The sequence below is a fragment of the Phalangium opilio genome, unplaced genomic scaffold (assembly GCF_054372755.1).
Source record: "Phalangium opilio isolate 3A_F unplaced genomic scaffold, DU_Popi_V2 ptg007730c_1, whole genome shotgun sequence".
Taxonomy (NCBI): Eukaryota; Metazoa; Arthropoda; class Arachnida; order Opiliones; family Phalangiidae; genus Phalangium; species Phalangium opilio.
The window spans coordinates 149,978-173,989 of NW_028324266.1; the positions used below are offsets into that span (position 1 = coordinate 149,978).

Genomic DNA, 24,012 nt, shown 5'->3' on the forward strand with positions numbered 1-24,012 from the left:
TCGAATTTAAATTAAGTGAGACAAATTTACCTTCATCTTTTTAAAACAATAACAAAAAGAAAATATGTTGGCTTTTTTCATATCTATTGGAATTTAAAAGAGGAAAAAAAAAGTGAAAAATCCAACGGCACGCAGTGTTCCTAAGTGGTCTCCCTCCCAAGTACTGACTGCGCTCGACGCTGCTTAACTTCGGTGATCGGACGAGAACCGGTGTTTTCAGCGTGATATTGCCGTTGCCGAGAGTGCTATTTAATAATTCGAAATTAATAAACCTTCATCTTTATAAATCAATAATAAAAAGAAGATATGTTTGCTTTTTTCATATCTCGTGGAATTTAAAAGAGGAAATAAAAGTGAAAAAGCCAACGGTACGCAAAGTTTCCAAGTACTGACTGCGCTCGACGCTGCTTAACTTCGGTGATCGGACGAGAACCGGTGTTTTCAGCGTGATATGGCCGTTGCCGAGAGTGCTATTTAATAATTCGAATTTAAATTAAGTGAGACAAATTAACCATCATCTTTTTAAAACAATAACAAAAAGAAAATATGTTTGCTTTTTTCATTTCTAGTGGAATTTAAAAGAGGAAAAAAAAGTGAAAAAGCCAACGGCACGCAGTGTTTCTAAGTGGTCTCCCTCCCAAGTACTGACTGCGCTCGCCGATGCTTAACTTCGGTGATCTGACGAGATCTGGTGTTTTCAGCGTGATATGGCCGTTGCCGAGAGTGCTATTTAATAATTCGAATTTAAATTAAGTGAGACAAATTAATATTCATCTTCTTAAAACAATAACAAAAAGAAAATATGTTGGCTTTTTTCATATCTATTGGAATTTAAAAGAGGAAAAAAAAGTGAAAAAGCCAACGGCACTTAGCGTTCCTAAGTGGTCTCCCTCCCAAGTACTGACTGCGCTCGACGCTGCTTAACTTCGGTGATCCGACGAGAACCGGTGTTTTTAGCGTGATATGGCCGTTGCCGAGAGTGCTAGATAATAATTCGAATTTAAATTAAGTGAGACAAATTAACCTTCATCTTTTTAAAACAATAACAAAAAGAAAATATGTTGGCTTTTTTCATATCTATTGGAATTTAAAAGAGGAAAAAAAAGTGAAAAAGCCAACGGCACGCAGTGTTCCTAAGTGGTCTCCCTCCCAAGTACTGACTGCGCTCGACGCTGCTTAACTTCGGTGATCGGACGAGAACCGGTGTTTTCAGCGTGATATGGCCGTTGCCGAGAGTGCTATTTAATAATTCGAATTTAAATTAAGTGAGACAAATTAACCTTCATCTTTTTAAAACAATAACAAAAAGAAAATATGTTTGCTTTTTTCATATCTATTGGAATTTAAAAGAGGAAAAAAAGTGAAAAAGCCAACGGCACGCAGTGTTCCTAAGTGGTCTCCCTCCCAAGTACTGACTGCGCTCGACGCTGCTTAACTTCGGGGATCGGACGAGAACCGGTGTTTTCAGCGTGATATGGCCGTTGCGGAGAGTGCTATTTAATAATTCGAATTTAAATTAAGTGAGACAAATTAATATTCATCTTCTTAAAACAATAACAAAAAGAAAATATGTTGGCTTTTTTCATATCTATTGGAATTTAAAAGAGGAAAAAAAAGTGAAAAAGCCAACGGCACTTAGCGTTCCTAAGTGGTCTCCCTCCCAAGTACTGACTGCGCTCGACGCTGCTTAACTTCGGTGATCCGACGAGAACCGGTGTTTTTAGCGTGATATGGCCGTTGCCGAGAGTGCTAGATAATAATTCGAATTTAAATTAAGTGAGACAAATTAACCTTCATCTTTTTAAAACAATAACAAAAAGAAAATATGTTGGCTTTTTTCATATCTTTTGGAATTTAAAAGAGGAAAAAAAAGTGAAAAAGCCAACGGCACGCAGTGTTCCTAAGTGGTCTCCCTCCCAAGTACTGACTGCGCTCGACGCTGCTTAACTTCGGTGATCGGACGAGAACCGGTGTTTTCAGCGTGATATGGCCGTTGCCGAGAGTGCTATTTAATAATTCGAATTTAAATTAAGTGAGACAAATTAACCTTCATCTTTTTAAAACAATAACAAAAAGAAAATATGTTTGCTTTTTTCATATCTATTGGAATTTAAAAGAGGAAAAAAAGTGAAAAAGCCAACGGCACGCAGTGTTCCTAAGTGGTCTCCCTCCCAAGTACTGACTGCGCTCGACGCTGCTTAACTTCGGGGATCGGACGAGAACCGGTGTTTTCAGCGTGATATGGCCGTTGCCGAGAGTGCTATTTAATAATTCGAATTTAAATTAAGTGAGACAAATTTACCTTCATCTTTTTAAAACAATAACAAAAAGAAAATATGTTGGCTTTTTTCATATCTATTGGAATTTAAAAGAGGAAAAAAAAAGTGAAAAATCCAACGGCACGCAGTGTTCCTAAGTGGTCTCCCTCCCAAGTACTGACTGCGCTCGACGCTGCTTAACTTCGGTGATCGGACGAGAACCGGTGTTTTCAGCGTGATATTGCCGTTGCCGAGAGTGCTATTTAATAATTCGAAATTAATAAACCTTCATCTTTATAAATCAATAATAAAAAGAAGATATGTTTGCTTTTTTCATATCTCGTGGAATTTAAAAGAGGAAATAAAAGTGAAAAAGCCAACGGTACGCAAAGTTTCCAAGTACTGACTGCGCTCGACGCTGCTTAACTTCGGTGATCGGACGAGAACCGGTGTTTTCAGCGTGATATGGCCGTTGCCGAGAGTGCTATTTAATAATTCGAATTTAAATTAAGTGAGACAAATTAACCATCATCTTTTTAAAACAATAACAAAAAGAAAATATGTTTGCTTTTTTCATTTCTAGTGGAATTTAAAAGAGGAAAAAAAAGTGAAAAAGCCAACGGCACGCAGTGTTTCTAAGTGGTCTCCCTCCCAAGTACTGACTGCGCTCGCCGATGCTTAACTTCGGTGATCTGACGAGATCTGGTGTTTTCAGCGTGATATGGCCGTTGCCGAGAGTGCTATTTAATAATTCGAATTTAAATTAAGTGAGACAAATTAATATTCATCTTCTTAAAACAATAACAAAAAGAAAATATGTTGGCTTTTTTCATATCTATTGGAATTTAAAAGAGGAAAAAAAAGTGAAAAAGCCAACGGCACTTAGCGTTCCTAAGTGGTCTCCCTCCCAAGTACTGACTGCGCTCGACGCTGCTTAACTTCGGTGATCCGACGAGAACCGGTGTTTTTAGCGTGATATGGCCGTTGCCGAGAGTGCTAGATAATAATTCGAATTTAAATTAAGTGAGACAAATTAACCTTCATCTTTTTAAAACAATAACAAAAAGAAAATATGTTGGCTTTTTTCATATCTATTGGAATTTAAAAGAGGAAAAAAAGTGAAAAAGCCAACGGCACGCAGTGTTCCTAAGTGGTCTCCCTCCCAAGTACTGACTGCGCTCGACGCTGCTTAACTTCGGTGATCGGACGAGAACCGGTGTTTTCAGCGTGATATGGCCGTTGCCGAGAGTGCTATTTAATAATTCGAATTTAAATTAAGTGAGACAAATTAACCTTCATCTTTTTAAAACAATAACAAAAAGAAAATATGTTTGCTTTTTTCATATCTATTGGAATTTAAAAGAGGAAAAAAAGTGAAAAAGCCAACGGCACGCAGTGTTCCTAAGTGGTCTCCCTCCCAAGTACTGACTGCGCTCGACGCTGCTTAACTTCGGGGATCGGACGAGAACCGGTGTTTTCAGCGTGATATGGCCGTTGCCGAGAGTGCTATTTAATAATTCGAATTTAAATTAAGTGAGACAAATTAATATTCATCTTCTTAAAACAATAACAAAAAGAAAATATGTTGGCTTTTTTCATATCTATTGGAATTTAAAAGAGGAAAAAAAAGTGAAAAAGCCAACGGCACTTAGCGTTCCTAAGTGGTCTCCCTCCCAAGTACTGACTGCGCTCGACGCTGCTTAACTTCGGTGATCCGACGAGAACCGGTGTTTTTAGCGTGATATGGCCGTTGCCGAGAGTGCTAGATAATAATTCGAATTTAAATTAAGTGAGACAAATTAACCTTCATCTTTTTAAAACAATAACAAAAAGAAAATATGTTGGCTTTTTTCATATCTATTGGAATTTAAAAGAGGAAAAAAAAGTGAAAAAGCCAACGGCACGCAGTGTTCCTAAGTGGTCTCCCTCCCAAGTACTGACTGCGCTCGACGCTGCTTAACTTCGGTGATCGGACGAGAACCGGTGTTTTCAGCGTGATATGGCCGTTGCCGAGAGTGCTATTTAATAATTCGAAATTAATAAACCTTCATCTTTATAAATCAATAATAAAAAGAAGATATGTTTGCTTTTTTCATATCTCGTGGAATTTAAAAGAGGAAATAAAAGTGAAAAAGCCAACGGTACGCAAAGTTTCCAAGTACTGACTGCGCTCGACGCTGCTTAACTTCGGTGATCGGACGAGAACCGGTGTTTTCAGCGTGATATGGCCGTTGCCGAGAGTGCTATTTAATAATTCGAATTTAAATTAAGTGAGACAAATTAACCATCATCTTTTTAAAACAATAACAAAAAGAAAATATGTTTGCTTTTTTCATTTCTAGTGGAATTTAAAAGAGGAAAAAAAAGTGAAAAAGCCAACGGCACGCAGTGTTTCTAAGTGGTCTCCCTCCCAAGTACTGACTGCGCTCGCCGATGCTTAACTTCGGTGATCTGACGAGATCTGGTGTTTTCAGCGTGATATGGCCGTTGCCGAGAGTGCTATTTAATAATTCGAATTTAAATTAAGTGAGACAAATTAATATTCATCTTCTTAAAACAATAACAAAAAGAAAATATGTTGGCTTTTTTCATATCTATTGGAATTTAAAAGAGGAAAAAAAAGTGAAAAAGCCAACGGCACTTAGCGTTCCTAAGTGGTCTCCCTCCCAAGTACTGACTGCGCTCGACGCTGCTTAACTTCGGTGATCCGACGAGAACCGGTGTTTTTAGCGTGATATGGCCGTTGCCGAGAGTGCTAGATAATAATTCGAATTTAAATTAAGTGAGACAAATTAACCTTCATCTTTTTAAAACAATAACAAAAAGAAAATATGTTGGCTTTTTTCATATCTATTGGAATTTAAAAGAGGAAAAAAAAGTGAAAAAGCCAACGGCACGCAGTGTTCCTAAGTGGTCTCCCTCCCAAGTACTGACTGCGCTCGACGCTGCTTAACTTCGGTGATCGGACGAGAACCGGTGTTTTCAGCGTGATATGGCCGTTGCCGAGAGTGCTATTTAATAATTCGAATTTAAATTAAGTGAGACAAATTAACCTTCATCTTTTTAAAACAATAACAAAAAGAAAATATGTTTGCTTTTTTCATATCTATTGGAATTTAAAAGAGGAAAAAAAGTGAAAAAGCCAACGGCACGCAGTGTTCCTAAGTGGTCTCCCTCCCAAGTACTGACTGCGCTCGACGCTGCTTAACTTCGGGGATCGGACGAGAACCGGTGTTTTCAGCGTGATATGGCCGTTGCCGAGAGTGCTATTTAATAATTCGAATTTAAATTAAGTGAGACAAATTAATATTCATCTTCTTAAAACAATAACAAAAAGAAAATATGTTGGCTTTTTTCATATCTATTGGAATTTAAAAGAGGAAAAAAAAGTGAAAAAGCCAACGGCACTTAGCGTTCCTAAGTGGTCTCCCTCCCAAGTACTGACTGCGCTCGACGCTGCTTAACTTCGGTGATCCGACGAGAACCGGTGTTTTTAGCGTGATATGGCCGTTGCCGAGAGTGCTAGATAATAATTCGAATTTAAATTAAGTGAGACAAATTAACCTTCATCTTTTTAAAACAATAACAAAAAGAAAATATGTTTGCTTTTTTCATATCTATTGGAATTTAAAAGAGGAAAAAAAGTGAAAAAGCCAACGGCACGCAGTGTTCCTAAGTGGTCTCCCTCCCAAGTACTGACTGCGCTCGACGCTGCTTAACTTCGGGGATCGGACGAGAACCGGTGTTTTCAGCGTGATATGGCCGTTGCCGAGAGTGCTATTTAATAATTCGAATTTAAATTAAGTGAGACAAATTTACCTTCATCTTTTTAAAACAATAACAAAAAGAAAATATGTTGGCTTTTTTCATATCTATTGGAATTTAAAAGAGGAAAAAAAAAGTGAAAAATCCAACGGCTCGCAGTGTTCCTAAGTGGTCTCCCTCCCAAGTACTGACTGCGCTCGACGCTGCTTAACTTCGGTGATCGGACGAGAACCGGTGTTTTCAGCGTGATATTGCCGTTGCCGAGAGTGCTATTTAATAATTCGAAATTAATAAACCTTCATCTTTATAAATCAATAATAAAAAGAAGATATGTTTGCTTTTTTCATATCTCGTGGAATTTAAAAGAGGAAATAAAAGTGAAAAAGCCAACGGTACGCAAAGTTTCCAAGTACTGACTGCGCTCGACGCTGCTTAACTTCGGTGATCGGACGAGAACCGGTGTTTTCAGCGTGATATGGCCGTTGCCGAGAGTGCTATTTAATAATTCGAATTTAAATTAAGTGAGACAAATTAACCATCATCTTTTTAAAACAATAACAAAAAGAAAATATGTTGGCTTTTTTCATATCTATTGGAATTTAAAAGAGGAAAAAAAAGTGAAAAAGCCAACGGCACTTAGCGTTCCTAAGTGGTCTCCCTCCCAAGTACTGACTGCGCTCGACGCTGCTTAACTTCGGTGATCCGACGAGAACCGGTGTTTTTAGCGTGATATGGCCGTTGCCGAGAGTTCTAGATAATAATTCGAATTTAAATTAAGTGAGACAAATTAACCTTCATCTTTTTAAAACAATAACAAAAAGAAAATATGTTGGCTTTTTTCATATCTATTGGAATTTAAAAGAGGAAAAAAAAGTGAAAAAGCCAACGGCACGCAGTGTTCCTAAGTGGTCTCCCTCCCAAGTACTGACTGCGCTCGACGCTGCTTAACTTCGGTGATCGGACGAGAACCGGTGTTTTCAGCGTGATATGGCCGTTGCCGAGAGTGCTATTTAATAATTCGAATTTAAATTAAGTGAGACAAATTAACCTTCATCTTTTTAAAACAATAACAAAAAGAAAATATGTTTGCTTTTTTCATATCTATTGGAATTTAAAAGAGGAAAAAAAGTGAAAAAGCCAACGGCACGCAGTGTTCCTAAGTGGTCTCCCTCCCAAGTACTGACTGCGCTCGACGCTGCTTAACTTCGGGGATCGGACGAGAACCGGTGTTTTCAGCGTGATATGGCCGTTGCCGAGAGTGCTATTTAATAATTCGAATTTAAATTAAGTGAGACAAATTTACCTTCATCTTTTTAAAACAATAACAAAAAGAAAATATGTTGGCTTTTTTCATATCTATTGGAATTTAAAAGAGGAAAAAAAAAGTGAAAAATCCAACGGCTCGCAGTGTTCCTAAGTGGTCTCCCTCCCAAGTACTGACTGCGCTCGACGCTGCTTAACTTCGGTGATCGGACGAGAACCGGTGTTTTCAGCGTGATATTGCCGTTGCCGAGAGTGCTATTTAATAATTCGAAATTAATAAACCTTCATCTTTATAAATCAATAATAAAAAGAAGATATGTTTGCTTTTTTCATATCTCGTGGAATTTAAAAGAGGAAATAAAAGTGAAAAAGCCAACGGTACGCAAAGTTTCCAAGTACTGACTGCGCTCGACGCTGCTTAACTTCGGTGATCGGACGAGAACCGGTGTTTTCAGCGTGATATGGCCGTTGCCGAGAGTGCTATTTAATAATTCGAATTTAAATTAAGTGAGACAAATTAACCATCATCTTTTTAAAACAATAACAAAAAGAAAATATGTTTGCTTTTTTCATTTCTAGTGGAATTTAAAAGAGGAAAAAAAAGTGAAAAAGCCAACGGCACGCAGTGTTTCTAAGTGGTCTCCCTCCCAAGTACTGACTGCGCTCGCCGATGCTTAACTTCGGTGATCTGACGAGATCTGGTGTTTTCAGCGTGATATGGCCGTTGCCGAGAGTGCTATTTAATAATTCGAATTTAAATTAAGTGAGACAAATTAATATTCATCTTCTTAAAACAATAACAAAAAGAAAATATGTTGGCTTTTTTCATATCTATTGGAATTTAAAAGAGGAAAAAAAAGTGAAAAAGCCAACGGCACTTAGCGTTCCTAAGTGGTCTCCCTCCCAAGTACTGACTGCGCTCGACGCTGCTTAACTTCGGTGATCCGACGAGAACCGGTGTTTTTAGCGTGATATGGCCGTTGCCGAGAGTGCTAGATAATAATTCGAATTTAAATTAAGTGAGACAAATTAACCTTCATCTTTTTAAAACAATAACAAAAAGAAAATATGTTGGCTTTTTTCATATCTATTGGAATTTAAAAGAGGAAAAAAAAGTGAAAAAGCCAACGGCACGCAGTGTTCCTAAGTGGTCTCCCTCCCAAGTACTGACTGCGCTCGACGCTGCTTAACTTCGGTGATCGGACGAGAACCGGTGTTTTCAGCGTGATATGGCCGTTGCCGAGAGTGGTATTTAATAATTCGAATTTAAATTAAGTGAGACAAATTAACCTTCATCTTTTTAAAACAATAACAAAAAGAAAATATGTTTGCTTTTTTCATATCTATTGGAATTTAAAAGAGGAAAAAAAGTGAAAAAGCCAACGGCACGCAGTGTTCCTAAGTGGTCTCCCTCCCAAGTACTGACTACGCTCGACGCTGCTTAACTTCGGGGATCGGACGAGAACCGGTGTTTTCAGCGTGATATGGCCGTTGCCGAGAGTGCTATTTAATAATTCGAATTTAAATTAAGTGAGACAAATTTACCTTCATCTTTTTAAAACAATAACAAAAAGAAAATATGTTGGCTTTTTTCATATCTATTGGAATTTAAAAGAGGAAAAAAAAAGTGAAAAATCCAACGGCACGCAGTGTTCCTAAGTGGTCTCCCTCCCAAGTACTGACTGCGCTCGACGCTGCTTAACTTCGGTGATCGGACGAGAACCGGTGTTTTCAGCGTGATATTGCCGTTGCCGAGAGTGCTATTTAATAATTCGAAATTAATAAACCTTCATCTTTATAAATCAATAATAAAAAGAAGATATGTTTGCTTTTTTCATATCTCGTGGAATTTAAAAGAGGAAATAAAAGTGAAAAAGCCAACGGCACGCAAAGTTTCCAAGTACTGACTGCGCTCGACGCTGCTTAACTTCGGTGATCGGACGAGAACCGGTGTTTTCAGCGTGATATGGCCGTTGCCGAGAGTGCTAGATAATAATTCGAATTTAAATTAAGTGAGACAAATTAACCTTCATTTTTTTAAAACAATAACAAAAAGAAAATATGTTGGCTTTTTTCATATCTATTGGAATTTAAAAGAGGAAAAAAAAGTGAAAAAGCCAACGGCACTTAGCGTTCCTAAGTGGTCTCCCTCCCAAGTACTGACTGCGCTCGCCGATGCTTAACTTCGGTGATCTGACGAGATCTGGTGTTTTCAGCGTGATATGGCCGTTGCCGAGAGTGCTAGATAATAATTCGATTTAAATTAAGTGAGACAAATGAACCTTCATCTTTTTAAAACAATAACAAAAAGAAAATATGTTGGCTTTTTTCATATCTATTGGAATTTAAAAGAGGAAAAAAAAGTGAAAAAGCCAACGGCACTTAGCGTTCCTAAGTGGTCTCCCTCCCAAGTACTGACTGCGCTCGACGCTGCTTAACTTCGGTGTCCGACGAGAACCGGTGTTTTCAGCGTGATATGGCCGTTGCCGAGAGTGCTAGATAATAATTCGAATTTAAATTAAGTGAGACAAATTAACCTTCATCTTTTTAAAACAATAAAAAAAGAAAATATGTTTGCTTTTTTCATATCTATTGGAATTTAAAAGAGGAAAAAAAGTGAAAAAGCCAACGGCACGCAGTGTTCCTAAGTGGTCTCCCTCCCAAGTACTGACTGCGCTCGACGCTGCTTAACTTCGGTGATCGGACGAGATCTGGTGTTTTCAGCGTGATATGGCCGTTGCCGAGAGTGCTATTTAATAATTCGAATTTAAATTAAGTGAGACAAATTAATATTCATCTTCTTAAAACCATAACAAAAAGAAAATATGTTTGCTTTTTTCATATCTATTGGAATTTAAAAGAGGAAAAAAAGTGAAAAAGCCAACGGCACGCAGTGTTCCTAAGTGGTCTCCCTCCCAAGTACTGACTGCGCTCGACGCTGCTTAACTTCGGGGATCGGACGAGAACCGGTGTTTTCAGCGTGATATGGCCGTTGCCGAGAGTGCTATTTAATAATTCGAATTTAAATTAAGTGAGACAAATTTACCTTCATCTTTTTAAAACAATAACAAAAAGAAAATATGTTGGCTTTTTTCATATCTATTGGAATTTAAAATAGGAAAAAAAAAGTGAAAAATCCAACGGCACGCAGTGTTCCTAAGTGGTCTCCCTCCCAAGTACTGACTGCGCTCGACGCTGCTTAACTTCGGTGATCGGACGAGAACCGGTGTTTTCAGCGTGATATTGCCGTTGCCGAGAGTGCTATTTAATAATTCGAAATTAATAAACCTTCATCTTTATAAATCAATAATAAAAAGAAGATATGTTTGCTTTTTTCATATCTCGTGGAATTTAAAAGAGGAAATAAAAGTGAAAAAGCCAACGGCACGCAAAGTTTCCAAGTACTGACTGCGCTCGACGCTGCTTAACTTCGGTGATCGGACGAGAACCGGTGTTTTCAGCGTGATATGGCCGTTGCCGAGAGTGCTAGATAATAATTCGAATTTAAATTAAGTGAGACAAATTAACCTTCATTTTTTTAAAACAATAACAAAAAGAAAATATGTTGGCTTTTTTCATATCTATTGGAATTTAAAAGAGGAAAAAAAGTGAAAAAGCCAACGGCACTTAGCGTTCCTAAGTGGTCTCCCTCCCAAGTACTGACTGCGCTCGCCGATGCTTAACTTCGGTGATCTGACGAGATCTGGTGTTTTCAGCGTGATATGGCCGTTGCCGAGAGTGCTAGATAATAATTCGAATTTAAATTAAGTGAGACAAATTAACCTTCATCTTTTTAAAACAATAACAAAAAGAAAATATGTTGGCTTTTTTCATATCTATTGGAATTTAAAAGAGGAAAAAAAAGTGAAAAAGCCAACGGCACGCAGTGTTCGTAAGTGGTCTCCCTCCCAAGTACTGACTGCGCTCGACGCTGCTTAACTTCGGTGATCGGACGAGAACCGGTGTTTTCAGCGTGATATGGCCGTTGCCGAGAGTGCTATTTAATAATTCGAATTTAAATTAAGTGAGACAAATTAACCATCTTTTTAAAACAATAAAAAAAAGAAAATATGTTTGCTTTTTTCATATCTATTGGAATTTAAAAGAGGAAAAAAAGTGAAAAAGCCAACGGCACGCAGTGTTCCTAAGTGGTCTCCCTCCCAAGTACTGACTGCGCTCGACGCTGCTTAACTTCGGTGATAGGACGAGAACCGGTGTTTTCAGCGTGATATGGCCGTTGCCGAGAGTGCTATTTAATAATTCGAATTTAAATTAAGTGAGACAAATTAACCTTCATCTTTTTAAAACAATAACAAAAAGAAAATATGTTTGCTTTTTTCATATCTATTGGAATTTAAAAGAGGAAAAAAAGTGAAAAAGCCAACGGCACGCAGTGTTCCTAAGTGGTCTCCCTCCCAAGTACTGACTGCGCTCGACGCTGCTTAACTTCGGTGATCGGACGAGAACCGGTGTTTTCAGCGTGATATGGCCGTTGCCGAGAGTGCTATTTAATAATTCGAATTTAAATTAAGTGAGACAAATTTACCTTCATCTTTTTAAAACAATAACAAAAAGAAAATATGTTTGCTTTTTTCATATCTATTGGAATTTAAAAGAGGAAAAAAAGTGAAAAAGCCAACGGCACGCAGTGTTCCTAAGTGGTCTCCCTCCCAAGTACTGACTGCGCTCGACGCTGCTTAACTTCGGTGATCGGACGAGAACCGGTGTTTTCAGCGTGATATGGCCGTTGCCGAGAGTGCTATTTAATAATTCGAATTTAAATTAAGTGAGACAAATTTACCTTCATCTTTTTAAAACAATAACAAAAAGAAAATATGTTGGCTTTTTTCATATCTATTGGAATTTAAAAGAGGAAAAAAAAAGTGAAAAATCCAACGGCACGCAGTGTTCCTAAGTGGTCTCCCTCCCAAGTACTGACTGCGCTCGACGCTGCTTAACTTCGGTGATCGGACGAGAACCGGTGTTTTCAGCGTGATATTGCCGTTGCCGAGAGTGCTATTTAATAATTCGAAATTAATAAACCTTCATCTTTATAAATCAATAATAAAAAGAAGATATGTTTGCTTTTTTCATATCTCGTGGAATTTAAAAGAGGAAATAAAAGTGAAAAAGCCAACGGCACGCAAAGTTTCCAAGTACTGACTGCGCTCGACGCTGCTTAACTTCGGTGATCGGACGAGAACCGGTGTTTTCAGCGTGATATGGCCGTTGCCGAGAGTGCTATTTAATAATTCGAATTTAAATTAAGTGAGACAAATTAACCATCATCTTTTTAAAACAATAACAAAAAGAAAATATGTTTGCTTTTTTCATTTCTAGTGGAATTTAAAAGAGGAAAAAAAAGTGAAAAAGCCAACGGCACGCAGTGTTTCTAAGTGGTCTCCCTCCCAAGTACTGACTGCGCTCGCCGATGCTTAACTTCGGTGATCTGACGAGATCTGGTGTTTTCAGCGTGATATGGCCGTTGCCGAGAGTGCTATTTAATAATTCGAATTTAAATTAAGTGAGACAAATTAATATTCATCTTCTTAAAACAATAACAAAAAGAAAATATGTTGGCTTTTTTCATATCTATTGGAATTTAAAAGAGGAAAAAAAAGTGAAAAAGCCAACGGCACTTAGCGTTCCTAAGTGGTCTCCCTCCCAAGTACTGACTGCGCTCGACGCTGCTTAACTTCGGTGATCCGACGAGAACCGGTGTTTTCAGCGTGATATGGCCGTTGCCGAGAGTGCTAGATAATAATTCGAATTTAAATTAAGTGAGACAAATTAACCTTCATCTTTTTAAAACAATAACAAAAAGAAAATATGTTGGTTTTTTTTCATATCTATTGGAATTTAAAAGAGGAAAAAAAAGTGAAAAAGCCAACGGCACGCAGTGTTCGTAAGTGGTCTCCCTCCCAAGTACTGACTGCGCTCGACGCTGCTTAACTTCGGTGATCGGACGAGAACCGGTGTTTTCAGCGTGATATGGCCGTTGCCGAGAGTGCTATTTAATAATTCGAATTTAAATTAAGTGAGACAAATTAACCATCTTTTTAAAACAATAAAAATGAAAATATGTTTGCTTTTTTCATATCTATTGGAATTTAAAAGAGGAAAAAAAGTGAAAAAGCCAACGGCACGCAGTGTTCCTAAGTGGTCTCCCTCCCAAGTACTGACTGCGCTCGACGCTGCTTAACTTCGGTGATCGGACGAGAACCGGTGTTTTCAGCGTGATATGGCCGTTGCCGAGAGTGCTAGATAATAATTCGAATTTAAATTAAGTGAGACAAATTAACCTTCATTTTTTTAAAACAATAACAAAAAGAAAATATGTTGGCTTTTTTCATATCTATTGGAATTTAAAAGAGGAAAAAAAGTGAAAAAGCCAACGGCACTTAGCGTTCCTAAGTGGTCTCCCTCCCAAGTACTGACTGCGCTCGCCGATGCTTAACTTCGGTGATCTGACGAGATCTGGTGTTTTCAGCGTGATATGGCCGTTGCCGAGAGTGCTAGATAATAATTCGAATTTAAATTAAGTGAGACAAATTAACCTTCATCTTTTTAAAACAATAACAAAAAGAAAATATGTTGGCTTTTTTCATATCTATTGGAATTTAAAAGAGGAAAAAAAAGTGAAAAAGCCAACGGCACGCAGTGTTCGTAAGTGGTCTCCCTCCCAAGTACTGACTGCGCTCGACGCTGCTTAACTTCGGTGATCGGACGAGAACCGGTGTTTTCAGCGTGATATGGCCGTTGCCGAGAGTGCTATTTAATAATTCGAATTTAAATTAAGTGAGACAAATTAACCATCTTTTTAAAACAATAAAAAAAAGAAAATATGTTTGCTTTTTTCATATCTATTGGAATTTAAAAGAGGAAAAAAAGTGAAAAAGCCAACGGCACGCAGTGTTCCTAAGTGGTCTCCCTCCCAAGTACTGACTGCGCTCGACGCTGCTTAACTTCGGTGATAGGACGAGAACCGGTGTTTTCAGCGTGATATGGCCGTTGCCGAGAGTGCTATTTAATAATTCGAATTTAAATTAAGTGAGACAAATTAACCTTCATCTTTTTAAAACAATAACAAAAAGAAAATATGTTTGCTTTTTTCATATCTATTGGAATTTAAAAGAGGAAAAAAAGTGAAAAAGCCAACGGCACGCAGTGTTCCTAAGTGGTCTCCCTCCCAAGTACTGACTGCGCTCGACGCTGCTTAACTTCGGTGATCGGACGAGAACCGGTGTTTTCAGCGTGATATGGCCGTTGCCGAGAGTGCTATTTAATAATTCGAATTTAAATTAAGTGAGACAAATTTACCTTCATCTTTTTAAAACAATAACAAAAAGAAAATATGTTTGCTTTTTTCATATCTATTGGAATTTAAAAGAGGAAAAAAAGTGAAAAAGCCAACGGCACGCAGTGTTCCTAAGTGGTCTCCCTCCCAAGTACTGACTGCGCTCGACGCTGCTTAACTTCGGTGATCGGACGAGAACCGGTGTTTTCAGCGTGATATGGCCGTTGCCGAGAGTGCTATTTAATAATTCGAATTTAAATTAAGTGAGACAAATTTACCTTCATCTTTTTAAAACAATAACAAAAAGAAAATATGTTGGCTTTTTTCATATCTATTGGAATTTAAAAGAGGAAAAAAAAAGTGAAAAATCCAACGGCACGCAGTGTTCCTAAGTGGTCTCCCTCCCAAGTACTGACTGCGCTCGACGCTGCTTAACTTCGGTGATCGGACGAGAACCGGTGTTTTCAGCGTGATATTGCCGTTGCCGAGAGTGCTATTTAATAATTCGAAATTAATAAACCTTCATCTTTATAAATCAATAATAAAAAGAAGATATGTTTGCTTTTTTCATATCTCGTGGAATTTAAAAGAGGAAATAAAAGTGAAAAAGCCAACGGCACGCAAAGTTTCCAAGTACTGACTGCGCTCGACGCTGCTTAACTTCGGTGATCGGACGAGAACCGGTGTTTTCAGCGTGATATGGCCGTTGCCGAGAGTGCTATTTAATAATTCGAATTTAAATTAAGTGAGACAAATTAACCATCATCTTTTTAAAACAATAACAAAAAGAAAATATGTTTGCTTTTTTCATTTCTAGTGGAATTTAAAAGAGGAAAAAAATGTGAAAAAGCCAACGGCACGCAGTGTTTCTAAGTGGTCTCCCTCCCAAGTACTGACTGCGCTCGCCGATGCTTAACTTCGGTGATCTGACGAGATCTGGTGTTTTCAGCGTGATATGGCCGTTGCCGAGAGTGCTATTTAATAATTCGAATTTAAATTAAGTGAGACAAATTAATATTCATCTTCTTAAAACAATAACAAAAAGAAAATATGTTGGCTTTTTTCATATCTATTGGAATTTAAAAGAGGAAAAAAAAGTGAAAAAGCCAACGGCACTTAGCGTTCCTAAGTGGTCTCCCTCCCAAGTACTGACTGCGCTCGACGCTGCTTAACTTCGGTGATCCGACGAGAACCGGTGTTTTCAGCGTGATATGGCCGTTGCCGAGAGTGCTAGATAATAATTCGAATTTAAATTAAGTGAGACAAATTAACCTTCATCTTTTTAAAACAATAACAAAAAGAAAATATGTTGGTTTTTTTTCATATCTATTGGAATTTAAAAGAGGAAAAAAAAGTGAAAAAGCCAACGGCACGCAGTGTTCGTAAGTGGTCTCCCTCCCAAGTACTGACTGCGCTCGACGCTGCTTAACTTCGGTGATCGGACGAGAACCGGTGTTTTCAGCGTGATATGGCCGTTGCCGAGAGTGCTATTTAATAATTCGAATTTAAATTAAGTGAGACAAATTAACCATCTTTTTAAAACAATAAAAAAAGAAAATATGTTTGCTTTTTTCATATCTATTGGAATTTAAAAGAGGAAAAAAAGTGAAAAAGCCAACGGCACGCAGTGTTCCTAAGTGGTCTCCCTCCCAAGTACTGACTGCGCTCGACGCTGCTTAACTTCGGTGATCGGACGAGAACCGGTGTTTTCAGCGTGATATGGCCGTTGCCGAGAGTGCTATTTAATAATTCGAATTTAAATTAAGTGAGACAAATTTACCTTCATCTTTTTAAAACAATAACAAAAAGAGGGAGTTTTCAAGAATAGCTCCCGGTGACGGATTTTAAAAATTTTTTTTTCTTCTGAAAGAGAAAAATGCGAAAAAAATTATGGTGCAAAAATTTTTTGGGGCAAACAATTATTAAGGAAGATAGAGCTAGTTTTAATTTGGAAAAGGTAATAAAAGTAAGGTAATATAGCTTAAATTGTGCTGTTTTCTGTCCAGAGCAATTAAAATTAAAACTAGCTGTATCTTCCTTAATAATTGTTTGCCCCAAAAAATTTTTGCACCATAATTTTTGTCGCATTTTTCTCTTTCAGAAGAAAAAAAAATTTTTAAAATCCGTTACCGGGAGCTATTCTTGAATTTAGCCCAAAAAGAAAATATGTTTGCTTTTTTCATATCTATTGGAATTTAAAAGAGGAAAAAAAGTGAAAAAGCCAACGGCACGCAGTGTTCCTAAGTGGTCTCCCTCCCAAGTACTGACTGCGCTCGACGCTGCTTAACTTCGGTGATCGGACGAGAACCGGTGTTTTCAGCGTGATATGGCCGTTGCCGAGAGTGCTATTTAATAATTCGAATTTAAATTAAGTGAGACAAATTTACCTTCATCTTTTTAAAACAATAACAAAAAGAAAATATGTTGGCTTTTTTCATATCTATTGGAATTTAAAAGAGGAAAAAAAAAGTGAAAAATCCAACGGCACGCAGTGTTCCTAAGTGGTCTCCCTCCCAAGTACTGACTGCGCTCGACGCTGCTTAACTTCGGTGATCGGACGAGAACCGGTGTTTTCAGCGTGATATTGCCGTTGCCGAGAGTGCTATTTAATAATTCGAAATTAATAAACCTTCATCTTTATAAATCAATAATAAAAAGAAGATATGTTTGCTTTTTTCATATCTCGTGGAATTTAAAAGAGGAAATAAAAGTGAAAAAGCCAACGGCACGCAAAGTTTCCAAGTACTGACTGCGCTCGACGCTGCTTAACTTCGGTGATCGGACGAGAACCGGTGTTTTCAGCGTGATATGGCCGTTGCCGAGAGTGCTATTTAATAATTCGAATTTAAATTAAGTGAGACAAATTAACCATCATCTTTTTAAAACAATAACAAAAAGAAAATATGTTTGCTTTTTTCATTTCTAGTGGAATTTAAAAGAGGAAAAAAAAGTGAAAAAGCCAACGGCACGCAGTGTTTCTAAGTGGTCTCCCTCCCAAGTACTGACTGCGCTCGCCGATGCTTAACTTCGGTGATCTGACGAGATCTGGTGTTTTCAGCGTGATATGGCCGTTGCCGAGAGTGCTATTTAATAATTCGAATTTAAATTAAGTGAGACAAATTAATATTCATCTTCTTAAAACAATAACAAAAAGAAAATATGTTGGCTTTTTTCATATCTATTGGAATTTAAAAGAGGAAAAAAAAGTGAAAAAGCCAACGGCACTTAGCGTTCCTAAGTGGCCTCCCTCCCAAGTACTGACTGCGCTCGACGCTGCTTAACTTCGGTGATCCGACGAGAACCGGTGTTTTCAGCGTGATATGGCCGTTGCCGAGAGTGCTAGATAATAATTCGAATTTAAATTAAGTGAGACAAATTAACCTTCATCTTTTTAAAACAATAACAAAAAGAAAATATGTTGGTTTTTTTCATATCTATTGGAGTTTAAAAGAGGAAAAAAAAGTGAAAAAGCCAACGGCACGCAGTGTTCGTAAGTGGTCTCCCTCCCAAGTACTGACTGCGCTCGACGCTGCTTAACTTCGGTGATCGGACGAGAACCGGTGTTTTCAGCGTGATATGGCCGTTGCCGAGAGTGCTATTTAATAATTCGAATTTAAATTAAGTGAGACAAATTAACCATCTTTTTAAAACAATAAAAAAAGAAAATATGTTTGCTTTTTTCATATCTATTGGAATTTAAAAGAGGAAAAAAAGTGAAAAAGCCAACGGCACGCAGTGTTCCTAAGTGGTCTCCCTCCCAAGTACTGACTGCGCTCGACGCTGCTTAACTTCGGTGATCGGACGAGATCTGGTGTTTTCAGCGTGATATGGCCGTTGCCGAGAGTGCTATTTAATAATTCGAATTTAAATTAAGAGAGACAAATTAATATTCATCTTCTTAAAACAATAACAAAAAGAAAATATGTTGGCTTTTTTCATATCTATTGGAATTTAAAAGAGGAAAAAAAAGTGAAAAAGCCAACGGCACTTAGCGTTCCTAAGTGGTCTCCCTCCCAAGTACTGACTGCGCTTGACGCTGCTTAACTTCGGTGATCCGACGAGAACCGGTGTTTTCAGCGTGATATGGCCGTTGCCGAGAGTGCTAGATAATAATTCGAATTTAAATTAAGTGAGACAAATTAACCTTCATCTTTTTAAAACAATAACAAAAAGAAAATATGTTGGCTTTTTTCATATCTATTGGAATTTAAAAGAGGAAACAAAAGTGAAAAAGCCAACGGCACGCAGTGTTCGTAAGTGGTCTCCCTCCCAAGTACTGACTGCGCTCGACGCTGCTTAACTTCGGTGATCGGACGAGAACCGGTGTTTTCAGCGTGATATGGCCGTTGCCGAGAGTGCTATTTAATAATTCGAATTTAAATTAAGTGAGACAAATTAACCATCTTTTTAAAACAATAAAAAAAAGAAAATATGTTTGCTTTTTTCATATCTATTGGAATTTAAAAGAGGAAAAAAAGTGAAAAAGCCAACGGCACGCAGTGTTCCTAAGTGGTCTCCCTCCCAAGTACTGACTGCGCTCGACGCTGCTTAACTTCGGTGATCGGACGAGAACCGGTGTTTTCAGCGTGATATGGCCGTTGCCGAGAGTGCTATTTAATAATTCGAATTTAAATTAAGTGAGACAAATTAACCTTCATCTTTTTAAAACAATAACAAAAAGAAAATATGTTTGCTTTTTTCATATCTATTGGAATTTAAAAGAGGAAAAAAAGTGAAAAAGCCAACGGCACGCAGTGTTCCTAAGTGGTCTCCCTCCCAAGTACCGACTGCGCTCGACGCTGCTTAACTTCGGTGATCGGACGAGAACCGGTGTTTTCAGCGTGATATGGCCGTTGCCGAGAGTGCTATTTAATAATTCGAATTTAAATTAAGTGAGACAAATTTACCTTCATCTTTTTAAAACAATAACAAAAAGAAAATATGTTGGCTTTTTTCATATCTATTGGAATTTAAAAGAGGAAAAAAAAAGTGAAAAATCCAACGGCACGCAGTGCTCCTAAGTGGTCTCCCTCCCAAGTACTGACTGCGCTCGACGCTGCTTAACTTCGGTGATCGGACGAGAACCGGTGTTTTCAGCGTGATATGGCCGTTGCCGAGAGTGCTATTTAATAATTCGAATTTAAATTAAGTGAGACAAATTAACCTTCATCTTTTTAAAACAATAACAAAAAGAAAATATGTTTGCTTTTTTCATTTCTAGTGGAATTTAAAAGAGGAAAAAAAAGTGAAAAAGCCAACGGCACGCAGTGTTTCTAAGTGGTCTCCCTCCCAAGTACTGACTTCGCTCGCCGATGCTTAACTTCGGTGATCTGACGAGATCTGGTGTTTTCAGCGTGATATGGCCGTTGCCGAGAGTGCTATTTAATAATTCGAATTTAAATTAAGTGAGACAAATTAATATTCATCTTCTTAAAACAATAACAAAAAGAAAATATGTTGGCTTTTTTCATATCTATTGGAATTTAAAAGAGGAAAAAAAAGTGAAAAAGCCAACGGCACTTAGCGTTCCTAAGTGGTCTCCCTCCCAAGTACTGACTGCGCTCGACGCTGCTTAACTTCGGTGATCCGACGAGAACCGGTGTTTTCAGCGTGATATGGCCGTTGCCGAGAGTGCTAGATAATAATTCGAATTTAAATTAAGTGAGACAAATTAACCTTCATCTTTTTAAAACAATAACAAAAAGAAAATATGTTTGCTTTTTTCATATCTATAGGAATTTAAAAGAGGAAAAAAAGTGAAAAAGCAAACGGCACGCAGTGTTCCTAAGTGGTCTCCCTCCCAAGTACTGACTGCGCTCGACGCTGCTTAACTTCGGTGATCGGACGAGAACCGGTGTTTTCAGCGTGATATGGCCGTTGCCGAGAGTGCTAGATAATAATTCGAATTTAAATTAAGTGAGACAAATTAACCATCATCTTTTTAAAACAATAACAACAAGAAAATATGTTGGCTTTTTTCATATCTATTGGAATTTAAAAGAGGAAAAAAAAGTGAAAAAGCCAACGGCACGCAGTGTTCCTAAGTGGTCTCCCTCCCAAGTACTGACTGCGCTCGACGCTGCTTAACTTCGGTGATCCGACGAGAACCGGTGTTTTCAGCGTGATATGGCCGTTGCCGAGAGTGCTATTTAATAATTCGAATTTAAATTAAGTGAGACAAATTAACCATCATCTTTTTAAAACAATAACAAAAAGAAAATATGTTTGCTTTTTTCATTTCTAGTGGAAATTAAAAGAGGAAAAAAAAGTGAAATAGCCAACGGCACGCAGTGTTCGTAAGTGGTCTCCCTCCCAAGTACTGACTGAGCTCGACGCTGCTTAACTTCGGTGATCGGACGAGAACCGGTGTTTTCAGCGTGATATGGCCGTTGCCGAGAGTGCTATTTAATAATTCGAATTTAAATTAAGTGAGACAAATTAACCATCTTTTTAAAACCATAAAAAAAGAAAATATGTTTGCTTTTTTCATATCTATTGGAATTTAAAAGAGGAAAAAAAGTGAAAAAGCCAACGGCACGCAGTGTTCCTAAGTGGTCTCCCTCCCAAGTACTGACTGCGCTCGACGCTGCTTAACTTCGGTGATCGGACGAGATCTGGTGTTTTCAGCGTGATATGGCCGTTGCCGAGAGTGCTATTTAATAATTCGAATTTAAATTAAGTGAGACAAATTAATATTCATCTTCTTAAAACAATAACAAAAAGAAAATATGTTGGCTTTTTTCATATCTATTGGAATTTAAAAGAGGAAAAAAAAGTGAAAAAGCCAACGGCACTTAGCGTTCCTAAGTGGTCTCCCTCCCAAGTACTGACTGCGCTCGACGCTGCTTAACTTCGGTGATCCGACGAGAACCGGTGTTTTCAGCGTGATATGGCCGTTGCCGAGAGTGCTAGATAATAATTCGAATTTAAATTAAGTGAGACAAATTAACCTTCATCTTTTTAAAACAATAACAAAAAGAAAATATGTTTGCTTTTTTCATATCTATAGGAATTTAAAAGAGGAAAAAAAGTGAAAAAGCAAACGGCACGCAGTGTTCCTAAGTGGTCTCCCTCCCAAGTACTGACTGCGCTCGACGCTGCTTAACTTCGGTGATCGGACGAGAACCGGTGTTTTCAGCGTGATATGGCCGTTGCCGAGAGTGCTAGATAATAATTCGAATTTAAATTAAGTGAGACAAATTAACCATCATCTTTTTAAAACAATAACAACAAGAAAATATGTTGGCTTTTTTCATATCTATTGGAATTTAAAAGAGGAAAAAAAAGTGAAAAAGCCAACGGCACGCAGTGTTCCTAAGTGGTCTCCCTCCCAAGTACTGACTGCGCTCGACGCTGCTTAACTTCGGTGATCCGACGAGAACCGGTGTTTTCAGCGTGATATGGCCGTTGCCGAGAGTGCCAGATAATAATTCGAATTTAAATTAAGTGAGACAAATTAACCTTCATCTTTTTAAAACAATAACAAAAAGAAAATATGTTTGCTTTTTTCATATCTATTGGAATTTAAAAGAGGAAAAAAAAGTGAAAAACCCAACGGCACGCAGTGTTCCTAAGTGGTCTCCCTCCCAAGTACTGACTGCGCTCGACGCTGCTTAACTTCGGTGATCGGACGAGAACCGGTGTTTTTAGAGTGATATGGCCGTTGCCGAGATTGCTATTTAATAATTTGAATTTAATTAACCTTCATCTTTATAAATCAATAAGAAAAAGAAGACATGTTTGCTTTTTTCATATCTCATGGAATTTAAAAGAGGAAATAAAAGTGAAAAAGCCAACGGCACGCAAAGTTTCCAAGTACTGACTGCGCTCGACGCTGCTTAACTTCGGTGATCGGACGAGAACCGGTGTTGTCAGCGTGATATGGCCGTTGCCGAGAGTGCTATTTAATAATTTGAATTTAATTAACCTTCATCTTTAAAAAACAATAACAAAAAGAAGATATGTTTGCTTTTTTATATCTGGTGGCATTTAAAAGAGGAAATAAATGTTTGAAAGCCAACGGCACGCAGAGTTTCCAAGTACTGATTGCGCTCGACGCTGCTTAACTTCGGGGATCGGACGAGAACCAGTGTTTTCAGCGTGATATGGCCGTTGCCGAGAGTGCTAGATAATAATTCGTATTTAAATTAAGGAGACAAATTAACCATCATCTTTTTAAAACAATAACAAAAAGAAAATATGTTTGCTTTTTTCATATCTATTGGAATTTAAAAGAGGAAAAAAAAGTGAAAAACCCAACGGCATGCAGTGTTCCTAAGTGGTCTCCCTCCCAAGTACTGACTGCGCTCGACGCTGCTTAACTTCTGAAATCGGACGAGAACCGGTGTTTTTAGCGTGATATGGCCGTTGCCGAAAGTGCTATTTAATAATTTGAATTTAATTAACCTTCATCTTTATAAATCAATAAGAAAAAGAAGATATGTTTGCTTTTTTCATATCTCATGGAATTTAAAAGAGGAAATAAAAGTGAAAAAGCCAACGGCACTCAAAGTTTCCAAGTACTGACTGCGCTCGACGCTGCTTAACTTCGGTGATCGGACGAGAACCGGTGTTTTCAGCGTGATATGGCCGTTGCCGAGAGTGCCAGATAATAATTCGAATTTAAATTAAGTGAGACAAATTGACCTTTACCTTTTTAAAACAATAACAAAAAGAAAATATGTTTGCTTTTTTCATATCAATAGGAATTTAAAAGAGGAAAAAAAAGTGAAAAAGCAAACGGCACGCAATGTTCCTAAGTGGTCTCCCTCCCAAGTACTGACTGCGCTCGACGCTGCTTAACTTCGGTGATCGGACGAGAACCGGTGTTTTCAGCGTGATATGGCCGTTGCCGAGAGTGCTAGATAATAATTCGAATTTAAATTAAGTGAGACAAATTAACCATCATCTTTTTAAACAATAACAAAAAGAAAATATGTTTGCTTTTTTCATATCTATTGGAATTTAAAAGAGGAAAAAAAAGTGAAGAAGCCAACGGCACGCAGTGTTCCTACGTGGTCTCCCTCCCAAGTACTGACTGCGCTCGACGCTGCTTAACTTCGTTGATCGGACGAGAACCGGTGTTTTTAGCGTGATATGGCCGTTGCCGAAAGTGCTATTTAATAATTTGAATTTAATTAACCTTCATCTTTATAAATCAATAAGAAAAAGAAGATATGTTTGCTTTTTTCATATCTCATGGAATTTAAAAGAGGAAATAAAAGTGAAAAAGCCAACGGCACTCAAAGTTTCCAAGTACTGACTGCGCTCGACGCTGCTTAACTTCGGTGATCGGACGAGAACCGGTGTTTTCAGCGTGATATGGCCGTTGCCGAGAGTACCAGATAATAATTCGAATTTAAATTAAGTGAGACAAATTGACCTTTACCTTTTTAAAACAATAACAAAAAGAAAATATGTTTGCTTTTT

General features: G+C 37.9%; 34 non-coding genes and 59 pseudogenes across 34 annotated transcripts; all 93 read right to left on the bottom strand.

Moving 5' to 3' along the window:
- Nucleotides 1-119: 119 nt before the first annotated feature.
- Nucleotides 120-238, bottom strand: LOC149581334 (5S ribosomal RNA; annotated as a pseudogene).
- A 122-nt stretch (nt 239-360) lies between these two features.
- On the bottom strand, nt 361-463 carry LOC149581335 (5S ribosomal RNA; annotated as a pseudogene).
- A 137-nt stretch (nt 464-600) lies between these two features.
- On the bottom strand, nt 601-719 carry LOC149581336 (5S ribosomal RNA; annotated as a pseudogene).
- A 137-nt stretch (nt 720-856) lies between these two features.
- On the bottom strand, nt 857-975 carry LOC149581337 (5S ribosomal RNA; annotated as a pseudogene).
- A 137-nt stretch (nt 976-1,112) lies between these two features.
- LOC149581338 (5S ribosomal RNA) lies at nt 1,113-1,231 on the bottom strand. The gene has a single exon (XR_016381162.1). It is a non-coding gene; the product is annotated as a 5S ribosomal RNA (ribosomal RNA).
- Nucleotides 1,232-1,367: 136 nt separating this feature from the next.
- Nucleotides 1,368-1,486, bottom strand: LOC149581339 (5S ribosomal RNA; annotated as a pseudogene).
- Nucleotides 1,487-1,623: 137 nt separating this feature from the next.
- On the bottom strand, nt 1,624-1,742 carry LOC149581340 (5S ribosomal RNA; annotated as a pseudogene).
- A 137-nt stretch (nt 1,743-1,879) lies between these two features.
- LOC149581341 (5S ribosomal RNA) lies at nt 1,880-1,998 on the bottom strand. Its single transcript, XR_016381163.1, has one exon. It is a non-coding gene; the product is annotated as a 5S ribosomal RNA (ribosomal RNA).
- Nucleotides 1,999-2,134: 136 nt separating this feature from the next.
- Nucleotides 2,135-2,253, bottom strand: LOC149581342 (5S ribosomal RNA). Its single transcript, XR_016381098.1, has one exon. It is a non-coding gene; the product is annotated as a 5S ribosomal RNA (ribosomal RNA).
- A 138-nt stretch (nt 2,254-2,391) lies between these two features.
- LOC149581343 (5S ribosomal RNA) lies at nt 2,392-2,510 on the bottom strand (annotated as a pseudogene).
- Nucleotides 2,511-2,632: 122 nt separating this feature from the next.
- Nucleotides 2,633-2,735, bottom strand: LOC149581344 (5S ribosomal RNA; annotated as a pseudogene).
- Nucleotides 2,736-2,872: 137 nt separating this feature from the next.
- On the bottom strand, nt 2,873-2,991 carry LOC149581345 (5S ribosomal RNA; annotated as a pseudogene).
- A 137-nt stretch (nt 2,992-3,128) lies between these two features.
- On the bottom strand, nt 3,129-3,247 carry LOC149581346 (5S ribosomal RNA; annotated as a pseudogene).
- Nucleotides 3,248-3,383: 136 nt separating this feature from the next.
- On the bottom strand, nt 3,384-3,502 carry LOC149581347 (5S ribosomal RNA). Its single transcript, XR_016380749.1, has one exon. It is a non-coding gene; the product is annotated as a 5S ribosomal RNA (ribosomal RNA).
- Nucleotides 3,503-3,638: 136 nt separating this feature from the next.
- On the bottom strand, nt 3,639-3,757 carry LOC149581348 (5S ribosomal RNA). The gene has a single exon (XR_016381099.1). It is a non-coding gene; the product is annotated as a 5S ribosomal RNA (ribosomal RNA).
- A 137-nt stretch (nt 3,758-3,894) lies between these two features.
- On the bottom strand, nt 3,895-4,013 carry LOC149581349 (5S ribosomal RNA; annotated as a pseudogene).
- A 137-nt stretch (nt 4,014-4,150) lies between these two features.
- LOC149581350 (5S ribosomal RNA) lies at nt 4,151-4,269 on the bottom strand. The gene has a single exon (XR_016380751.1). It is a non-coding gene; the product is annotated as a 5S ribosomal RNA (ribosomal RNA).
- A 122-nt stretch (nt 4,270-4,391) lies between these two features.
- LOC149581351 (5S ribosomal RNA) lies at nt 4,392-4,494 on the bottom strand (annotated as a pseudogene).
- Nucleotides 4,495-4,631: 137 nt separating this feature from the next.
- Nucleotides 4,632-4,750, bottom strand: LOC149581352 (5S ribosomal RNA; annotated as a pseudogene).
- Nucleotides 4,751-4,887: 137 nt separating this feature from the next.
- Nucleotides 4,888-5,006, bottom strand: LOC149581353 (5S ribosomal RNA; annotated as a pseudogene).
- A 137-nt stretch (nt 5,007-5,143) lies between these two features.
- LOC149581354 (5S ribosomal RNA) lies at nt 5,144-5,262 on the bottom strand. The gene has a single exon (XR_016380752.1). It is a non-coding gene; the product is annotated as a 5S ribosomal RNA (ribosomal RNA).
- Nucleotides 5,263-5,398: 136 nt separating this feature from the next.
- On the bottom strand, nt 5,399-5,517 carry LOC149581355 (5S ribosomal RNA). The gene has a single exon (XR_016381100.1). It is a non-coding gene; the product is annotated as a 5S ribosomal RNA (ribosomal RNA).
- A 137-nt stretch (nt 5,518-5,654) lies between these two features.
- LOC149581356 (5S ribosomal RNA) lies at nt 5,655-5,773 on the bottom strand (annotated as a pseudogene).
- Nucleotides 5,774-5,909: 136 nt separating this feature from the next.
- Nucleotides 5,910-6,028, bottom strand: LOC149581357 (5S ribosomal RNA). Its single transcript, XR_016381101.1, has one exon. It is a non-coding gene; the product is annotated as a 5S ribosomal RNA (ribosomal RNA).
- Nucleotides 6,029-6,166: 138 nt separating this feature from the next.
- On the bottom strand, nt 6,167-6,285 carry LOC149581358 (5S ribosomal RNA; annotated as a pseudogene).
- Nucleotides 6,286-6,407: 122 nt separating this feature from the next.
- On the bottom strand, nt 6,408-6,510 carry LOC149581359 (5S ribosomal RNA; annotated as a pseudogene).
- A 137-nt stretch (nt 6,511-6,647) lies between these two features.
- LOC149581360 (5S ribosomal RNA) lies at nt 6,648-6,766 on the bottom strand (annotated as a pseudogene).
- A 137-nt stretch (nt 6,767-6,903) lies between these two features.
- LOC149581361 (5S ribosomal RNA) lies at nt 6,904-7,022 on the bottom strand. The gene has a single exon (XR_016380753.1). It is a non-coding gene; the product is annotated as a 5S ribosomal RNA (ribosomal RNA).
- A 136-nt stretch (nt 7,023-7,158) lies between these two features.
- Nucleotides 7,159-7,277, bottom strand: LOC149581362 (5S ribosomal RNA). Its single transcript, XR_016381103.1, has one exon. It is a non-coding gene; the product is annotated as a 5S ribosomal RNA (ribosomal RNA).
- A 138-nt stretch (nt 7,278-7,415) lies between these two features.
- Nucleotides 7,416-7,534, bottom strand: LOC149581363 (5S ribosomal RNA; annotated as a pseudogene).
- Nucleotides 7,535-7,656: 122 nt separating this feature from the next.
- LOC149581364 (5S ribosomal RNA) lies at nt 7,657-7,759 on the bottom strand (annotated as a pseudogene).
- Nucleotides 7,760-7,896: 137 nt separating this feature from the next.
- On the bottom strand, nt 7,897-8,015 carry LOC149581365 (5S ribosomal RNA; annotated as a pseudogene).
- A 137-nt stretch (nt 8,016-8,152) lies between these two features.
- Nucleotides 8,153-8,271, bottom strand: LOC149581366 (5S ribosomal RNA; annotated as a pseudogene).
- A 137-nt stretch (nt 8,272-8,408) lies between these two features.
- LOC149581367 (5S ribosomal RNA) lies at nt 8,409-8,527 on the bottom strand. Its single transcript, XR_016380754.1, has one exon. It is a non-coding gene; the product is annotated as a 5S ribosomal RNA (ribosomal RNA).
- Nucleotides 8,528-8,663: 136 nt separating this feature from the next.
- LOC149581368 (5S ribosomal RNA) lies at nt 8,664-8,782 on the bottom strand. The gene has a single exon (XR_016381089.1). It is a non-coding gene; the product is annotated as a 5S ribosomal RNA (ribosomal RNA).
- A 138-nt stretch (nt 8,783-8,920) lies between these two features.
- On the bottom strand, nt 8,921-9,039 carry LOC149581369 (5S ribosomal RNA; annotated as a pseudogene).
- Nucleotides 9,040-9,161: 122 nt separating this feature from the next.
- LOC149581370 (5S ribosomal RNA) lies at nt 9,162-9,264 on the bottom strand (annotated as a pseudogene).
- Nucleotides 9,265-9,401: 137 nt separating this feature from the next.
- LOC149581371 (5S ribosomal RNA) lies at nt 9,402-9,520 on the bottom strand (annotated as a pseudogene).
- Nucleotides 9,521-9,656: 136 nt separating this feature from the next.
- Nucleotides 9,657-9,774, bottom strand: LOC149581372 (5S ribosomal RNA; annotated as a pseudogene).
- A 135-nt stretch (nt 9,775-9,909) lies between these two features.
- LOC149581373 (5S ribosomal RNA) lies at nt 9,910-10,028 on the bottom strand (annotated as a pseudogene).
- Nucleotides 10,029-10,164: 136 nt separating this feature from the next.
- Nucleotides 10,165-10,283, bottom strand: LOC149581374 (5S ribosomal RNA). Its single transcript, XR_016381104.1, has one exon. It is a non-coding gene; the product is annotated as a 5S ribosomal RNA (ribosomal RNA).
- Nucleotides 10,284-10,421: 138 nt separating this feature from the next.
- Nucleotides 10,422-10,540, bottom strand: LOC149581375 (5S ribosomal RNA; annotated as a pseudogene).
- A 122-nt stretch (nt 10,541-10,662) lies between these two features.
- On the bottom strand, nt 10,663-10,765 carry LOC149581376 (5S ribosomal RNA; annotated as a pseudogene).
- Nucleotides 10,766-10,901: 136 nt separating this feature from the next.
- Nucleotides 10,902-11,020, bottom strand: LOC149581377 (5S ribosomal RNA; annotated as a pseudogene).
- Nucleotides 11,021-11,157: 137 nt separating this feature from the next.
- On the bottom strand, nt 11,158-11,276 carry LOC149581378 (5S ribosomal RNA). The gene has a single exon (XR_016380930.1). It is a non-coding gene; the product is annotated as a 5S ribosomal RNA (ribosomal RNA).
- Nucleotides 11,277-11,409: 133 nt separating this feature from the next.
- Nucleotides 11,410-11,528, bottom strand: LOC149581379 (5S ribosomal RNA; annotated as a pseudogene).
- A 136-nt stretch (nt 11,529-11,664) lies between these two features.
- Nucleotides 11,665-11,783, bottom strand: LOC149581380 (5S ribosomal RNA). The gene has a single exon (XR_016380756.1). It is a non-coding gene; the product is annotated as a 5S ribosomal RNA (ribosomal RNA).
- A 136-nt stretch (nt 11,784-11,919) lies between these two features.
- On the bottom strand, nt 11,920-12,038 carry LOC149581381 (5S ribosomal RNA). Its single transcript, XR_016380757.1, has one exon. It is a non-coding gene; the product is annotated as a 5S ribosomal RNA (ribosomal RNA).
- Nucleotides 12,039-12,176: 138 nt separating this feature from the next.
- Nucleotides 12,177-12,295, bottom strand: LOC149581382 (5S ribosomal RNA; annotated as a pseudogene).
- A 122-nt stretch (nt 12,296-12,417) lies between these two features.
- On the bottom strand, nt 12,418-12,520 carry LOC149581383 (5S ribosomal RNA; annotated as a pseudogene).
- Nucleotides 12,521-12,657: 137 nt separating this feature from the next.
- LOC149581384 (5S ribosomal RNA) lies at nt 12,658-12,776 on the bottom strand (annotated as a pseudogene).
- A 137-nt stretch (nt 12,777-12,913) lies between these two features.
- On the bottom strand, nt 12,914-13,032 carry LOC149581385 (5S ribosomal RNA; annotated as a pseudogene).
- Nucleotides 13,033-13,170: 138 nt separating this feature from the next.
- LOC149581386 (5S ribosomal RNA) lies at nt 13,171-13,289 on the bottom strand. The gene has a single exon (XR_016380931.1). It is a non-coding gene; the product is annotated as a 5S ribosomal RNA (ribosomal RNA).
- Nucleotides 13,290-13,420: 131 nt separating this feature from the next.
- LOC149581387 (5S ribosomal RNA) lies at nt 13,421-13,539 on the bottom strand. The gene has a single exon (XR_016380758.1). It is a non-coding gene; the product is annotated as a 5S ribosomal RNA (ribosomal RNA).
- Nucleotides 13,540-13,675: 136 nt separating this feature from the next.
- LOC149581388 (5S ribosomal RNA) lies at nt 13,676-13,794 on the bottom strand (annotated as a pseudogene).
- A 137-nt stretch (nt 13,795-13,931) lies between these two features.
- LOC149581389 (5S ribosomal RNA) lies at nt 13,932-14,050 on the bottom strand. The gene has a single exon (XR_016380932.1). It is a non-coding gene; the product is annotated as a 5S ribosomal RNA (ribosomal RNA).
- A 133-nt stretch (nt 14,051-14,183) lies between these two features.
- Nucleotides 14,184-14,302, bottom strand: LOC149581390 (5S ribosomal RNA; annotated as a pseudogene).
- Nucleotides 14,303-14,438: 136 nt separating this feature from the next.
- Nucleotides 14,439-14,557, bottom strand: LOC149581391 (5S ribosomal RNA). The gene has a single exon (XR_016380759.1). It is a non-coding gene; the product is annotated as a 5S ribosomal RNA (ribosomal RNA).
- A 136-nt stretch (nt 14,558-14,693) lies between these two features.
- On the bottom strand, nt 14,694-14,812 carry LOC149581392 (5S ribosomal RNA). Its single transcript, XR_016380760.1, has one exon. It is a non-coding gene; the product is annotated as a 5S ribosomal RNA (ribosomal RNA).
- A 138-nt stretch (nt 14,813-14,950) lies between these two features.
- On the bottom strand, nt 14,951-15,069 carry LOC149581393 (5S ribosomal RNA; annotated as a pseudogene).
- A 122-nt stretch (nt 15,070-15,191) lies between these two features.
- On the bottom strand, nt 15,192-15,294 carry LOC149581394 (5S ribosomal RNA; annotated as a pseudogene).
- A 137-nt stretch (nt 15,295-15,431) lies between these two features.
- On the bottom strand, nt 15,432-15,550 carry LOC149581395 (5S ribosomal RNA; annotated as a pseudogene).
- Nucleotides 15,551-15,687: 137 nt separating this feature from the next.
- Nucleotides 15,688-15,806, bottom strand: LOC149581396 (5S ribosomal RNA; annotated as a pseudogene).
- A 138-nt stretch (nt 15,807-15,944) lies between these two features.
- LOC149581397 (5S ribosomal RNA) lies at nt 15,945-16,063 on the bottom strand. The gene has a single exon (XR_016380933.1). It is a non-coding gene; the product is annotated as a 5S ribosomal RNA (ribosomal RNA).
- A 132-nt stretch (nt 16,064-16,195) lies between these two features.
- Nucleotides 16,196-16,314, bottom strand: LOC149581398 (5S ribosomal RNA). The gene has a single exon (XR_016380761.1). It is a non-coding gene; the product is annotated as a 5S ribosomal RNA (ribosomal RNA).
- Nucleotides 16,315-16,802: 488 nt separating this feature from the next.
- Nucleotides 16,803-16,921, bottom strand: LOC149581399 (5S ribosomal RNA). The gene has a single exon (XR_016380762.1). It is a non-coding gene; the product is annotated as a 5S ribosomal RNA (ribosomal RNA).
- A 138-nt stretch (nt 16,922-17,059) lies between these two features.
- LOC149581400 (5S ribosomal RNA) lies at nt 17,060-17,178 on the bottom strand (annotated as a pseudogene).
- Nucleotides 17,179-17,300: 122 nt separating this feature from the next.
- On the bottom strand, nt 17,301-17,403 carry LOC149581401 (5S ribosomal RNA; annotated as a pseudogene).
- Nucleotides 17,404-17,540: 137 nt separating this feature from the next.
- Nucleotides 17,541-17,659, bottom strand: LOC149581402 (5S ribosomal RNA; annotated as a pseudogene).
- A 137-nt stretch (nt 17,660-17,796) lies between these two features.
- Nucleotides 17,797-17,915, bottom strand: LOC149581403 (5S ribosomal RNA; annotated as a pseudogene).
- A 137-nt stretch (nt 17,916-18,052) lies between these two features.
- Nucleotides 18,053-18,171, bottom strand: LOC149581404 (5S ribosomal RNA). Its single transcript, XR_016380935.1, has one exon. It is a non-coding gene; the product is annotated as a 5S ribosomal RNA (ribosomal RNA).
- A 132-nt stretch (nt 18,172-18,303) lies between these two features.
- LOC149581405 (5S ribosomal RNA) lies at nt 18,304-18,422 on the bottom strand (annotated as a pseudogene).
- Nucleotides 18,423-18,559: 137 nt separating this feature from the next.
- LOC149581406 (5S ribosomal RNA) lies at nt 18,560-18,678 on the bottom strand (annotated as a pseudogene).
- Nucleotides 18,679-18,815: 137 nt separating this feature from the next.
- On the bottom strand, nt 18,816-18,934 carry LOC149581407 (5S ribosomal RNA). Its single transcript, XR_016380936.1, has one exon. It is a non-coding gene; the product is annotated as a 5S ribosomal RNA (ribosomal RNA).
- A 133-nt stretch (nt 18,935-19,067) lies between these two features.
- Nucleotides 19,068-19,186, bottom strand: LOC149581408 (5S ribosomal RNA). The gene has a single exon (XR_016380763.1). It is a non-coding gene; the product is annotated as a 5S ribosomal RNA (ribosomal RNA).
- A 136-nt stretch (nt 19,187-19,322) lies between these two features.
- On the bottom strand, nt 19,323-19,441 carry LOC149581409 (5S ribosomal RNA). The gene has a single exon (XR_016380952.1). It is a non-coding gene; the product is annotated as a 5S ribosomal RNA (ribosomal RNA).
- A 138-nt stretch (nt 19,442-19,579) lies between these two features.
- Nucleotides 19,580-19,698, bottom strand: LOC149581410 (5S ribosomal RNA). Its single transcript, XR_016381091.1, has one exon. It is a non-coding gene; the product is annotated as a 5S ribosomal RNA (ribosomal RNA).
- Nucleotides 19,699-19,835: 137 nt separating this feature from the next.
- On the bottom strand, nt 19,836-19,954 carry LOC149581411 (5S ribosomal RNA; annotated as a pseudogene).
- A 137-nt stretch (nt 19,955-20,091) lies between these two features.
- On the bottom strand, nt 20,092-20,210 carry LOC149581412 (5S ribosomal RNA; annotated as a pseudogene).
- A 136-nt stretch (nt 20,211-20,346) lies between these two features.
- Nucleotides 20,347-20,465, bottom strand: LOC149581413 (5S ribosomal RNA). Its single transcript, XR_016381084.1, has one exon. It is a non-coding gene; the product is annotated as a 5S ribosomal RNA (ribosomal RNA).
- A 137-nt stretch (nt 20,466-20,602) lies between these two features.
- On the bottom strand, nt 20,603-20,721 carry LOC149581414 (5S ribosomal RNA). The gene has a single exon (XR_016380995.1). It is a non-coding gene; the product is annotated as a 5S ribosomal RNA (ribosomal RNA).
- Nucleotides 20,722-20,858: 137 nt separating this feature from the next.
- On the bottom strand, nt 20,859-20,977 carry LOC149581415 (5S ribosomal RNA; annotated as a pseudogene).
- Nucleotides 20,978-21,109: 132 nt separating this feature from the next.
- Nucleotides 21,110-21,228, bottom strand: LOC149581416 (5S ribosomal RNA; annotated as a pseudogene).
- Nucleotides 21,229-21,365: 137 nt separating this feature from the next.
- On the bottom strand, nt 21,366-21,484 carry LOC149581417 (5S ribosomal RNA; annotated as a pseudogene).
- A 136-nt stretch (nt 21,485-21,620) lies between these two features.
- Nucleotides 21,621-21,739, bottom strand: LOC149581418 (5S ribosomal RNA). The gene has a single exon (XR_016381085.1). It is a non-coding gene; the product is annotated as a 5S ribosomal RNA (ribosomal RNA).
- A 137-nt stretch (nt 21,740-21,876) lies between these two features.
- LOC149581419 (5S ribosomal RNA) lies at nt 21,877-21,995 on the bottom strand. The gene has a single exon (XR_016380996.1). It is a non-coding gene; the product is annotated as a 5S ribosomal RNA (ribosomal RNA).
- Nucleotides 21,996-22,132: 137 nt separating this feature from the next.
- LOC149581420 (5S ribosomal RNA) lies at nt 22,133-22,251 on the bottom strand (annotated as a pseudogene).
- Nucleotides 22,252-22,373: 122 nt separating this feature from the next.
- Nucleotides 22,374-22,476, bottom strand: LOC149581421 (5S ribosomal RNA; annotated as a pseudogene).
- Nucleotides 22,477-22,836: 360 nt separating this feature from the next.
- LOC149581422 (5S ribosomal RNA) lies at nt 22,837-22,955 on the bottom strand (annotated as a pseudogene).
- Nucleotides 22,956-23,077: 122 nt separating this feature from the next.
- On the bottom strand, nt 23,078-23,180 carry LOC149581423 (5S ribosomal RNA; annotated as a pseudogene).
- Nucleotides 23,181-23,317: 137 nt separating this feature from the next.
- LOC149581424 (5S ribosomal RNA) lies at nt 23,318-23,436 on the bottom strand (annotated as a pseudogene).
- Nucleotides 23,437-23,572: 136 nt separating this feature from the next.
- Nucleotides 23,573-23,691, bottom strand: LOC149581425 (5S ribosomal RNA; annotated as a pseudogene).
- Nucleotides 23,692-23,813: 122 nt separating this feature from the next.
- Nucleotides 23,814-23,916, bottom strand: LOC149581426 (5S ribosomal RNA; annotated as a pseudogene).
- Between the last annotated feature and the right edge of the window lie 96 nt (nt 23,917-24,012).